Raw genomic sequence first — 13,485 nt, forward strand, 5'->3', positions numbered from 1 at the left:
GTTTCCCTCACATTTCATTCTCCTCCTTTGGTCCCGCCTGCAAACGCCAGACAGCCCAGTGGGCCCGGGGGAAACGACCATCAGAGACTGAAGCAAGTCTGAGAGCTCGAACACAGGCGTCCCGTTTGGAAGTGTCCAAGGAGACCGCCAGAAGTGCGCCAGCCGGAGTCTGAGAGTTTCCTTCTGGCCGAGAGGGGGAGCCCCGCGTTCCCAGCCGGGAGCGACCCGGAGTCCCGAGCCTCGAGCCCCAGCCGCCGCCAGTTTTAGCTTCAGCGGGTTGGGAAGAGGAGGGAGGGGGCAGAGAGCGCGAAGAGGGAGGGCACCGGGGCCGGAGGGTCCCGAGTCCAGCGCTGTCTCGACGTCGAGAAACTTTCCCTCTCGGCCGCAGAAACGGCGCCCCGGCCGTGTCGGAGCGGAGATCGCTCGGCGGCGAGGACGCGGCAGCGCTCCACGCCCCTGCCCGAAGCCTGATCCGACCGCATCAGTCCGTAAGGTATGGGGAGACAGCGATTTGTGTGGGGTCTTCCCCGCTGCAAGCCCAGCCTCCCGTCAGGTAGCGTGCAGTCTCTTCCACACTGACATCCCGGGGAGGAGGCGGGCGGTGGTCAGCGCCGGCCGCGGGTGCCTGGGGAGGAGGGCGCGGGGCTGCGCGTCGCCGCTGCCGCCGCCGGGCAGGTTGCAAAAATTAGGGCAGTGAAAGGCGCAGGGAGTCTCCCAGCCCGAAAGGAGGCGAAGACCTGTTGACGACTGCCATTGCAGCGCTTGAGGGATGACGAGGAGCCTAAGGAGGTCGGGGACGCGGCGGGCTCGCGGCTCCTGGATCCTCCTCTAGCCCTTTGTGGTAACTTTGGGGTGGCCAGGGCCGGTGGGCGGGAGCTGGCGGCGGGCGGCGGGGCGCCGGTGGCTCAGCACGGCTGAGGGAGCACGGACCCGACGGGGCTGAGCCGGCAAGTCATCGCCGGGGCACAGCGAGGCGACCCAGGAGCGAAACTTCTTGCAGCGTGACGTCCCTTTTGTTGGCTCCTGGAGAGAGCGTGAGCATGGGGGCGGGGAGGCGCGAAGCTCCTAGGCCGGGCTCAGGATTCTTGAAAGCCAGGACTGGGAGGGCCCAAACTCAGGGGCGGCGCCCACACGGTTAACCTTTGGCTGGGTGGGTCAAGTGGTTCCTTGCGGCGGACGCTACGTTACGAGGGGAGCACGGGGCGGCGTGGTGATGAGACCCTGGGCTCAAGCTCGCTCGCCCGGGGCCACCTCCTCGTGGGCTGGCTCACTACGCGGATCAGTACCCGGCGCGATCGGATCTTTCCTGTGGCTCCTAGGGCACCGCGCCGACTTCCCTGTGTGCGGGAGGGAACTCTGGGCAGGCTGGTTTTCTTGGAATGTGTTTACGATGTTGAATGGGACTTGAACAGGAAGCCGGACGCTGCAGCTGGAACTAGCGTGCCAGGGTAGAGTAAGGAAAGCGTAGCTGGTGTTGGACTTGGCGAGTCCACTTAGGACGTTGGGCAAACCCCTAGTGGGTGCAGGACGTCAGTCTAGGTACCCCTTCCTGGATCCTAGCAGTTTTTCTCAGTTGAGCCCGCCTTACTTTCACGTGCAGGCAGACATTGACATGTTCTATTTCAGTCTTCAAGTTTGACGAAGTATAAGGCAATCAATTAGGAAGTGTTTAATTAAGTTCATTTTTGGACTTGCTTTAAAAAGAATGTTGCATCAACACAAGAGTAAAAGTTTCTGGCGAGTGTTCTAGTTATGGTTTCTCTTGTTCATTTCGAAGACTGGTAGGAGACCACAATATTGATGATTTTTGTGTCTGTGATACCAAATGGGTGATACAGTGCTAAAGGAGGGCAGTAAAGGAGACTGTACAGTAAAGGAGAGCGAGTGTTAGGAGGTAGGAAAGTCTGAGAGGAGTTGGAATATTTTCAGATGTGCAAATCGCCCCCTTTCTCTGCCAGTCTTTCCCTCCTTCCCCCACATAAACAAGTAGCCTTGCTAGAAAACCCACCAATTGGGAGAGTGGAGTCGCTGGCGACTCCAAGCCTTGCTGGAAGCAGCAGACAGGCTAAGGTACTGCCCCATTGCATAATTAAAAGGTCTCCTTGAGCTGTCCAGGAGTGTTTTCCAAGTTTTTACGACTGACAAGGAAAGAAGAGAGGAACCTGGCCAGCAGCCAAACCAGACTGGGCTCAGTAGCCAGGCATGAAAGAGACTGGGGAACTTGCAAGGGATAATTGGAAAGGAGCTGGTGGGTACTTGGGTTTAAACAAGGGGTTTCTTTTGCAATGAGATTTTTTAGGTGACTAAGATCAGTCTTCTTGGCAAAAAAAATAAACTAAGCACAGTGCAGTCGGTTGTGTCAGAAGAGAGGGGTAGAAGTGCTGGAGGAGGGAAGTCCGACCCTTATCAGTGTTGCAGTGGAATTGCTGGGGGCCTGATGCTGCCTGTGCTGGTTATACTTTGTTAGTGTTCATATTTTGTTGCCATTTGTCTCCTCAACTTGGACTAGGCTTGCTGCAACTTCAGTCCCTTGACCTTGACTTTCTTTGTTTTCATGGAGAGTAAGAACCAAAGACTTGGGCTTTGAGCAGATGGCTTTCCACCTAAATTGAATAATTCAATTACATACTCTCAAAGGGCGCAGATTTGGGTCATGGAGTTAAAGTGTAAAACATGTTTAACGTGTCTTCCTTGTGTTTGTCAACAGTAACCCCCATAAATAGATCTTGCCCTTTTTCCTGGAAGAGTAGAAGTTGGGGTGATCTCACTGTTTCACAAAGCATTTGCCCAATTCTTAAGGCCCTGCTGCTTCCAAGTTCCAGATTAGCCAGGAACTCAGAACCTTATCTACAATTCAGATGCTTTTTTTATGTGTAAAATTTGTTTCCTCTTCATTCCTCCCTCCCTCCCTCCCTCCCTCCCCCCCTCCTTTCCTCCCTCCCCCCCTCCCTCCCTCCCTCCTTTCCTTCCTTTCCTTCCTTCCTTCCTTCCTTCCTTCCTTCCTTCCTTCCTTCCTTCCCAGGGAATTTGGTTTACTGTTGTGTTTAGGGGTTAAATGGTATAAACACTAATATGTATTATATTTCCACTGGATTGGTGAGTTTGAGATTGTGAATATCGGCCTGCCTTTTGAGATTGACTTTATGAATCACACTTGGCAAAATGTTTTCCCTATGATTTCAGTTTTTCCACTTGCAAAGTAAAGAAACTTTTCTTTACATAATAACAAGTTTACTGTGAGCATTAAAGAGATGAAATTATGTTAATAGATTTTTAAAAATATAAAGGTCATAGAGTTTCTGACTCAGTTGATTCAATTGAGATTATAGGAGTATAAATTTACTAGATATAAATTGAGATTTATATCTAGTATACACATGTTATAGTGACATATCTGCATTTAATTTATAAAATTACTACTTTTGCATTTTAATTGTAGTTTTAGTTTAATCAGATTTTAATCTTTGAGAATAATGGGTGAGATTTTGTTATGGTTAAAGCTGAGTCATTCTCTCAGAAAAATATAATCAACAAATTAATTTACTTTTCTTTGGTTTATATTTATACTCAGGACCAGTTATTTTTTAAGCCCAGCTCAATTTTGCCTTTATGAGAAGTTACCAAATATATTTGCAGAATTTGGCTCCCTTCTCGGAAATAACACTTGAGGGACTAAAATTACATTTATGGTGTACAAATAAACTTTCTTTTCCCAAAGGCCACAACAGTTTCCTTTTGAGTTTAGAGGGTAGATTTAAGAGACTTTCATTAATTGATTCAACCAATACTTATTGCATATTTTTTATGTCCAGGGAAACAGAAGGCTTGGATTCAAATCCTTGCACTGAACATCATAGCACTGTGATTTTCTTTGTGTTATTTTACTTTTTACCAGAATTTTACCAAGATAAAATTTGTTGTCTATATTGATATCAATAATATAGGAACTTGTTCCACACATGGTAATTTTGAAATATTTCATTTTTAGACATGCCAATTAGCAAAAAAAAAAAGCTATTTTTAATAGCTTAATGTACTGTATTATATTCATGAATGTTTACTTTTCAGGTGAACAGGTCAGTATATTAGAGAAAGAAAATAAGTACGGATAAATTGCTGAAATAATAAAATCTTTGGTAAAATACTTAATAATAACTTATTTTTAGACCTTATTTTATTAATAATGAATATATAAAAAGTAAGAGTGTATGGATGATAATAGTTGAATTTATGGTTGTATTAACAAAATAGGCACCTTTTTTGAATAATCAAAGAACAAGTGAACATTCAAGGATATATCAGGGTTAATTTTAATATAAAATATCCAGTTTTGCTATTGATTTTAATACTTCAAAAAAAAATTTTTTAACCTTTATTTATTTTTGAGAGAGAGAGGGACAGAGTGTAAGCAGGGGAGGGGCAGAGAGAGGGGGAGACACATAATCCAAAGCAGGCTCCAGGCTCTGAGTTGATAGCACAGAGCCCCAGGCGGGGCTGGAACCCATGAACTGTGAGATCATGACCTGAGCCAAAGTCGAACGCTTAACTGAGTGAGCCACCCAGGTGCCCCGATATTAATACTTTTTTAAAAATTTATTTTTATTTATTTTGAGAGAGAGAGAGAGACAGAGAGCAAGTGGGGGAGGGAGAGAGAGAGAGGGAGGTTAGAGTCCCAAGCAGGCTCTGTGCTGTCCATGCAGAGCCCATGTGGGGCTCAAACTCAGGAACCATGAGATCATAACCTGAGCTGACACTAAGAATCGGATGCTTAACCGACTGAGCCACTCAAGCGCCCCTTGCTTTTGATTTTAAATTAAAAATCTTGAAAATCTTTAGTCTCCATTGCTCAATATTAGATAATTTTTATTTAAATTTCACTTTGCAGATAATTTTTTTGTGATTCATTCTGGAAAATTGCAATTTGTTTTCTAAAACCTCTAAGTGACAAAAAAAAAGCTATTTTATTTGAATATAATAATAAATTCAAAAGTAGTTACCACAGGAGTCAACCGCATGGTTGCCTGAGCCCTGGTGCATAAAACAGATCAGAGACTGGGGGATCTAATAGTGCTTGCCTTAACACATTTAGAGATCAAGAAACTTAAATTTGCTCCTGTGGGAGCTTAAATATATTCAAACTAGGAGAAGAAAAATGGTACAAATTTTGAGCAGAGGAATCTCTTTGCTTTCAAACAATGGAGATATGAAATTAAAATCAGGCCTTTAAAGGTGATGGCTAAAAGTTATTGTTCCAGAGTTAGTCTTAGAAGACAGTGCTTATACTATTTTTAGGTTGCTATTTGCTAGTTCTGTGTTGGTTTTATACTTAGAAAATATTTTCAGCCACTCTAATGATAGTTATAGTGTGTGATTATTTTTCACCAGGAGACAGTTAATTGACACAAATATTGTACAAGGGAGTAAACGCCAATTTTCTGCTTTCATTGAAATGGCATTGTTATAAATTTGGAATTAGCTTCATCTTTCAATATTGTGTACTTAAGGATAGTGTTGAAAAGGCAGATCACATAGTATGAATAAGTGATTTAATTTATGTAACACTTGTGATTGTAATGAGTAATAGGACTTTTAAAAAAAGTTTTGAATAACACTGTGTATATTTTCCTGGATACATCTAAGGGAGATATCTCGATAGTAATAGCTGCTTTTATTTCATGTTTGTTTTTTGCTATTGACATTATATAAATATATTTACATATTGTTCTGAAGAAGAGGTTCAGAATATATACTAGAAATTTCCAAGGCTTAGGTGACTAATGCCTCTCTCTCTCTTTCTCTGTGTATATATTAGATATATCTTTATAAATGTATTTATATGTACATGTAATTATGATATATATTTTTTGGTGTTTCTCTATTCGTGCTAGGTATATCTTTATAGGGAAAAATAACTTCAATTAATTGATATTTCTAGGCCAATTTGAACCATTAATTTAAGATCTTTTTTAGATAACTGTTGCTAGAGATTCTTGAATTTCTTTTTTTTTTTTTGAATTCTAAAGGAGTTTTCAGGCTTTTTTTTATACCTGTAAAGGTAGAGAATAATAGTAGGAAAGATATGCTACCCACAGTCTTGGTTAATGGCTCTGTTGGTGACATAATCATGGAGGCCTTTTCTACTTTTCTTAAGTAGAGTGCAGGCAAATGTGCAGTTAACTAATGGAAGAAGGTAAATTCACTGCTTGAAAGGTAGCTCCTGCTGGTAAATTTGTAAGGTATGGTGAAGTGAGAATTGTGTGTACATGCAGTGTTTTCCAGGTATTGTATAGCTTTTCCTTAGGATTATCGGATGTTACAGTTAACTTGTTTCCTGAAAGTTCAACCACAAGTCCTCTAAGAATTTCAGGGCACTTAATAAACTTTGCCAGAGCTACCAACAGAGAAGACTGAATGATTGGGTGCAGTTTTTAGCTCACTCTTCTGTAGAAAATGATGATAGTTATTTAAATGACCAAAACCAGCTTGTTTTGAGAGGTTTGATAGAAGAAACTACACAGTATGATAACCTACTAATGGAATCATTACAGATTTGGCTGTGTAACATTGTCAAATACTTATATAATATTTCATGAAAAGGTAACTAGCTCTCTTTCTCACCTGGTTTGTAAATGAGGTAATATTGATCTTAGCATTTTAGCTGAAAAGCAAACAGAAATATCTGTGCTGTAGTAGCAGATCTCCCAAATTTGAAGTAACTAAAAGTTGATGTAAGAGGATGAACTCGATTTTTACCCTCTCGATTTCTCTCATAGCTGTTTACAGCCATCAAGAAAGTGCTATGTTTTAAAGTAAAAATTTAATAGCAAATAGGTTAATTTACTCAGATTTCCACTTGAGTTAAAACATAGTTTGGTAAGTACTGAAAAGAGTTTTATTTAAGAAGATGTGTTTTTAAAGGTCAACATGCATGTTATTCTCTGTAATCTATTTAATTTTTTGTTTGCTTTTGAGGAATTCCCTAGTAAAAAGAGAATTTTGGTTGATGGTGGAACTTTCCTAATACCTCCTTGAGGATGTGCACTATTATAGTCATAAACATGCTTCCAACGTAAATGCTGATCATTGCTGGTAGCAATAAATACAAAATTTGGCTTATTGTAAAGAACAATTGTATAACTGAATTAATTTCAAAGTGATTTATCTCAATGCTGCATTTAGTAATTGATTATAATTACTCAGAAGATGCTGCTTTTGCAGTGAAGTCTAGCAAAACACAGTTTGAGAGAATTGTTAAGGAGTCACATTTTAGTAAATGAATTGTATTTGAAATTATCTAATGACATCTGAAATGGTAATAGTCTATTGATATTTCAAATCTACCAAGTAGCATTTCTTTATAAGAGTACTGTTTTGAAATTTTGTCACTTGTTCTGTTTTAATGCATCGTTGTGACTGGTGTGTAGGAAAAAGGCCTTTAAAATTCTTAACACCAAACTAGTAAGAACTATTGTATTGCCAATATTGTCTTTAATCCTTTTTAAAGGAAGAACCACTACTAAATTTATAACAGCTGAATTATCATAGGCTTCATTGAGTAAATTAAGTAGACTAGGAAATTTATGATCAATTTGGAAAAAGGAAATCTCCTAGAGTGGCACAGAGGAGGCTTTAAAGAACAGTGTTTTGTGACTTGATATAATAAATGTTTCTTTGGGACTTCCTTATTCAATGAGATACTGATTTTCTTTTAAGTAAGCCATAAAAATTTGCAACATTTTTACCCACTGTCTTCTCATTCTGAAAAATGTCACTGTTTAAATTATGAGTTGACAAATAAAGGGATTCTGATCTGATCCAGCTGAATTTAATAAATATTTGTTGAACATCATTTTTAAAAAACTGTTTGTAGTTCTGTCTTTTTTAGTAGTAAGTGATAGTGATGTATCTCAAATTAAAGTAAATAGACCTATATAAAACTTGTTATTTTCATAAATTATGTGCTACAGTAGAAGTAGTAGGGATGGGGTTCTGCATCAGTATTAGGGGCAGCAGTGCCTGGAAACAGTGTGGAGATGATTGTTGGGCAAAGGATGAAGATGAGTTGGCAGGCAAAGAAGGGGGGACAGGCCATTCAAGACAGATCAGGTGGCAAAGGCAGGAGATATGGAACCATGTAAGTGGTTTAACAAAGCCACTTGTGGATGTTGGAACTGTAGAGATGCTTTTCCTTTCTGTCTTCATGTTGATGACCTTAACCATTAGTAATTATATATGGAAGGTTAAGAATTTTAGCTGGATGAATTATCTTAAAAAACTTGTATCTTTTTTAAACTTTTCCCCCATTTCTCCAGATCTAACTAATGTGTTATTAGTTGCAAAGAGTTGAGTGCACACTCCATTTCACACTCTAGGGTGTCCATGAACTTGGATAGGAAATAATAACATCATTACTCTCATGAACACCTAACACATGCGCGCGCGTGCGCACACACACACACACACACACACACACACACAGTAGTTTTAATAGTACCTGTAGCTTTCCAGAAGTTGTAACTATTTATTGTCATGTCTAATTGCTGTGGCTGCATATATTTTGAAATATATTCATGTTTATGTCTAGTTTGAAGTTGCAGTAATAATTACATCTGCTTCTAGGGATTATTTTTTCATATGTGAGTATATATATAGACCTGTAGCTATGTCTTAAATTATATTTTAATAACTGTGCTTTAAGTCTGTTTCTTTTACATAATTTATATTTTGTTTTATGTATTTAGAAACACTTTTTGAGAGGGATTCATGGACTTCATTAGACTGCCAAATGGATTTATGGCACAAAAAGGTGAAGAACCCCTGGAAATCTGTACTGATGTTTTTCAGAGGTGGCAATTGGTTTTATGGTCATTTAATGAGGTTAAAAGAAATTACAGTTATTTAACTCAGTTTTATGTGTTAAACAGAGATGTCCTAAATACTTTTGAAAGTAAATTTCTAATAAATAATGCTTCTTTTCTAGATTGTTTGCTATATTGAAGAAGCATGTGTGCAGTTTTTGGTTATCTTGCTTAGTGACAGTCCAACAAAGAAGGATTTATATTTCATTTCAGAACATGTAAATTTAAAAAAACAGATTTCTCTTTTTCATATTATAGCATTAACTATATTTGGAATGCTTATGATTTAGCTGGGAATTTTGCCTTGTGGTGCTGGTTTATTTTTTATATATAAATGTTTTGTCTCCTCCACTACACTTTGAGTTCTAAGAGAGAATAGTTATGTTTTACAAGAGAGAATATATATGCTGAACAGATCTTTGTATACTCTACTTTGCAACAAGTAACTACCCTAGTATTAGCAGTTTCACGTGAATGCTAAGGAAGAAATTAATAATTTATGTATATATGGAGATGACTGTTTTCTATGCACCACTGAGTTACTTAACATTATGTATTTGGTTATATGATGTATGTTATTCATGTGAAAAATGTAAATGTGTGCCAGTAATTTTGGAAAATAAGAATGTAGAATATATACAAGTATAGCAAACTCCTGTGTCATGAACAGGACCTATAATTAAAGCATATATGGTGTAATTTATTGCACTATATTCCCTTTCTTTTTGCTTGGCTTGACAATCCTGTGAGATACCTCCATTTGTAAAATCAGTTTCTTGCATTGATACTTATTTGAAATAGATGATTCAATTTTATTTTTTGAAATACATGACAAAAGTAGTCTCTTTAAACTTATTAATTAGACGTAATTACCATCAAGAGTTCACATTCATAAATCAGTCCAATTTTAGTAGGTTTGGACCACCTTAAAATTCCAAGGGATGGGGGCAATGTAATTATTTTGTATTTGTAAACCTACAGTAGCTTCAAGATCCCAATGAGAAAGGACTGTCTTTCAGTCTGTTTTTGGCTCCACTTTGTGTCTTTGATGGTAAGCGTCAAGTATCATTGACACTTCTTCATGTCCCTCCCCTATTGGATCTTCGGATTCCCCTGGAACGACCCTGCTTAGTTCAAGCCTTGTGTGATCCTTTACCAGAAGTTAATTTTCCTTTCCATTTCCTGTACCTTAATTCATAAGGAGCGTATTTTTACTTCTGAGAGTCATATTCCCTTCCTTGTTGTTGTGGCAGACACTATTGGTTGGCCACTCAAATAATTTCCTTATTCTGCTTTTCTCATAGAACTCTGGTGTTAATTCAGATGTCCACTCTACCCCACATGACTCAGGGGAAGGCAGTTCATTCCTAAAAAGGTGAAATTTTAATTAGCCTAAGCTAATAATCGTAGTGTTCTGTTCACTTTGCTAGTGATTTATTAGTGAGAGGACCTTTTTACTTTGTCCCAGTCATAGTCAATTACATGAAATAACAGGACTGGAGGAAAGGGGGTAGAAAAAATTTCTTTATGCTTAGCAAGGGGAATACTGGATGAGAAGGTATATGGCAGCTCATGATATTTCTTCTTTCTGAAATAGATGTTTGAAATTGCTACAGGGGGTCATCTTTTGTCCACTAGGAGATCTAGTTTGAGGGCAAAGCAAATGCATTAATGATAGCAGGAAGAAAAAAAAAGTAAAGAATATAGGTGCTTGATGGCATTGTTGGGTCCATAAATCAACCCACCATATTTCTGGGTTTACTATTGTATGAGATATGAAGTTCTTTAATTTTTGAAATGAATTTGAACTAGAATTTTCAGTTGCTTAAAAGAGAAAGTATCGTAATTAAGGCATTTGTTAAGTGTTATCTTAATTTGAAATAAACATTTGAGAAGTAATAGTTTAGGTTATTAAAGAAAACATAGGGTACTTGAGTTTTGTAAACATTGGATATGATTAGTGCTATTAGTCTATAAAAATGTTTTATTATTTAAATCGCCAAATATTATTATGTTTTTAATACAGTAAATAGATCGATCATATTAAGTAAATTTATTCTGAGATGAGTAAATTCTACTTATATCTCAGAAACACATTACTCAACAAAATAAATTTGAAATATAAACTCATAACCTAGTCATTTTATAACATACCACTTTATTGGTTGTTTGGGGGTTTTAATGTATTAGAAATATTAAATGTACATTAAAAAACATTGAAAGAATCTCAATGTGTCTTCTAAATAATTTAAAGCTTGGAGTCATGATAAAACTAACGTAACTATTTAAATGTAAAAAATAAAACTGATAGTAAAATTAAAGAAAATTGTGAAGTACAGATCTAGTCACAGAGTTATAAAAAAATGCAGGCATATAATAAACTTTCAAGTAGAAACTAGTTTTATAAAACTCTAGTTCACTGACACCATTAGCAATTTAATTACTTTCTGCCACCATGTTCTTGAATTCGTTTTTTTGATGATTTTTTTTAACATTATGCGTATTGGCTTTTGTAATGTGCTGTATCAAAGTATGGAGATATATCTGAGTCTTTGCCTTTTTGTTTTAAAGATGGTAGGAATTAATTACCCAAAGCTGAGAAGACAAAAGCAGGAGTGAAGTATTAATGCTTAGTGGAAATGATTGTTAACCAGTGGTTTAAGCAGGAGGTGGAGGCAAGCAAAAGCAGGAATAATTGCATAGTCTCAGAGAATATTAACCAAGTGTCACAACGGGCAGGTTAGTTGGAATTAGGAGGTGTGAGAAACTAAAGGTTGTGTATACAGCGCAGATGAAAAAGAGCAGTTGGTGAAACTGGAGGTGGAAATGTTTCATTTGTTGAAAGCTTTCAGTAAAGCAGAGTTTCAGGTAGGTCACTGGTTCCAGAAAGACTGAGGCTATTGTATTGGAGAGGAACATAGACAGGAGTTTGAATACCAAAGGAAAACTAAAGAGTCCTCAGAATAGTAGTTACTGATGGAGTTATCCAAAGTAACAAGACCTACATTACTGTGATTGAGATGCACATATTAGTTTTTTGCATAAAAATGCAGTAAACATGCTTGAGATGCTTCCTGTATGAGATCATGACCTTCATTCAAAGCTGGGTCAGAGAGACCAGATACTACAAAGTGCTGCAATTCTCAGAGGATTATTGTTCTTATAGAAGCCCTTGTTCAGGGATTGTCCTGTGGCATCCCTTTGCCCTTACAGAATAGTAGTGCCCTCTGACCTTTTCCTGGCTTAAAAGGGAACCACATTCTTGTGGCTTTTTGAATGTGAATAAATTATTCTTTGTATGGAAATGAATATAAAGAGACTCTACTTATTTACTTTGGGAATTTGGGTAGAAAATATAACTTGGTTCACAACGGACATAACACAAAGAAGAAATTATGTATCCAGATCATTCAAATTCCAACTTCCACTTGTACAATAATCACATAAAATGAATAGTTTTTCCCACCCTTAAATTGTCTCCCTTAAGTAGGGTCTTTGTGGAACCTGCACTCTTTTCTTAACTTATTATACCTGTGAGTTCACACCAAAAATGATTTTTTTGAATAAGTGAAATGATAACAAGAATATGACTGGGTTCAGGAAATGCTACCTCAAAATATGGCACCTTGACATATTATTGAATATTTCAAGTTGAAGGAATTTGAGAAATAACATGTGAAGGAAGGACTTTCTGACCTTCTGAAGCAGGTCATAAAGTCCTCAAGTGAGGATTTTATCCTCTGTATCCCAGGAGGAAAGAACATCTTTATCTCTGAAGGCAAAGGGACAGAGAGAGGAATCTGAATGATCTTGCTAAGTTTCCCACAGTTTACTATTCTTAGCTCATAATCTTTCTTCTCTCTTTCCAAGACTGAAACTCTTCTTCAAACCTGACATAAAAACAGTCAGGTTTAACCATTTATTCAAGTCTTTATTTTCTTAAGAAGGCCCATGTCATGCAAAACTTATGTTTTTCTCTTGTAAATCTATCTTTTGTTACAAGGAGTCTCAGTCAAGAGCTTAGAAAGGTAGAGGAAAAAGATATTTTTCCTCCTTTACAAATGCATTTATAGAGTGCTTACTGTGTCCTAAGCATTGCATTATATATTTTTTATAATTTAAAAATGATCAAGAAACTTGTCTAAGATTTCACAGCTGGCAAACAGTGGACCAGGGAAGATAGTAGGATGGGAAATAATGTATCTTAACTACCATACCAGTTGAGTGAGTGTGCAGTTGACTAGCAGCAGTCACCCTGGAGGATTAGGCCAGCCTCGGTAGTTCTCTTTACTAGTGAAAGTGCATTGCCTTTAAATAACCTGACTGCCTAGACACCTGGCTAATGCTTGATTCCCCCTTGCTTTGTGGCTCAATGAGCTGCTCATCTCCTGCTCTCAGACATGCAACTTGGCACTCCTGTGTGACAAGGTATTTGTTCATTTTTATCTCGGTTAGTTAGATAACTGATAAAAATTAAGCCATTGACTAACTTGTGTCTGTTGCTTTGGCTTTTGCTTGATTTTGATTTGTCTGGAAGGTTAACATATTGATTGAGAAAATCTGACATTTTCTTAATCTCATTTTTCCCTAGTTTTGTCAAAATGATAAAGTTTGAGTAAATAAAGCC

At 38.1% G+C, this 13,485-nt stretch overlaps 1 protein-coding gene across 18 annotated transcripts in view; it reads left to right on the top strand.

Moving 5' to 3' along the window:
- The first annotated feature begins 359 nt into the window (after positions 1 to 359).
- Positions 360 to 13,485, top strand: part of GULP1 (GULP PTB domain containing engulfment adaptor 1) — a 275,468-nt gene continuing 262,342 nt past the window's right edge. For 11 of the 18 annotated variants that reach the window (XM_045034119.1, XM_045034122.1, XM_019838359.3 and 8 more), the window contains exon 1: positions 364 to 493. The gene's annotated coding sequence lies outside the window, so the exon portion shown is untranslated. The other 7 variants (XM_045034120.1, XM_019838360.3, XM_045034117.1 and 4 more) reach the window with 6 other exon arrangements.

The sequence above is a fragment of the Felis catus genome, chromosome C1, assembly GCF_018350175.1.
Source record: "Felis catus isolate Fca126 chromosome C1, F.catus_Fca126_mat1.0, whole genome shotgun sequence".
In the NCBI taxonomy this organism is placed as follows: domain Eukaryota; kingdom Metazoa; phylum Chordata; class Mammalia; order Carnivora; family Felidae; genus Felis; species Felis catus.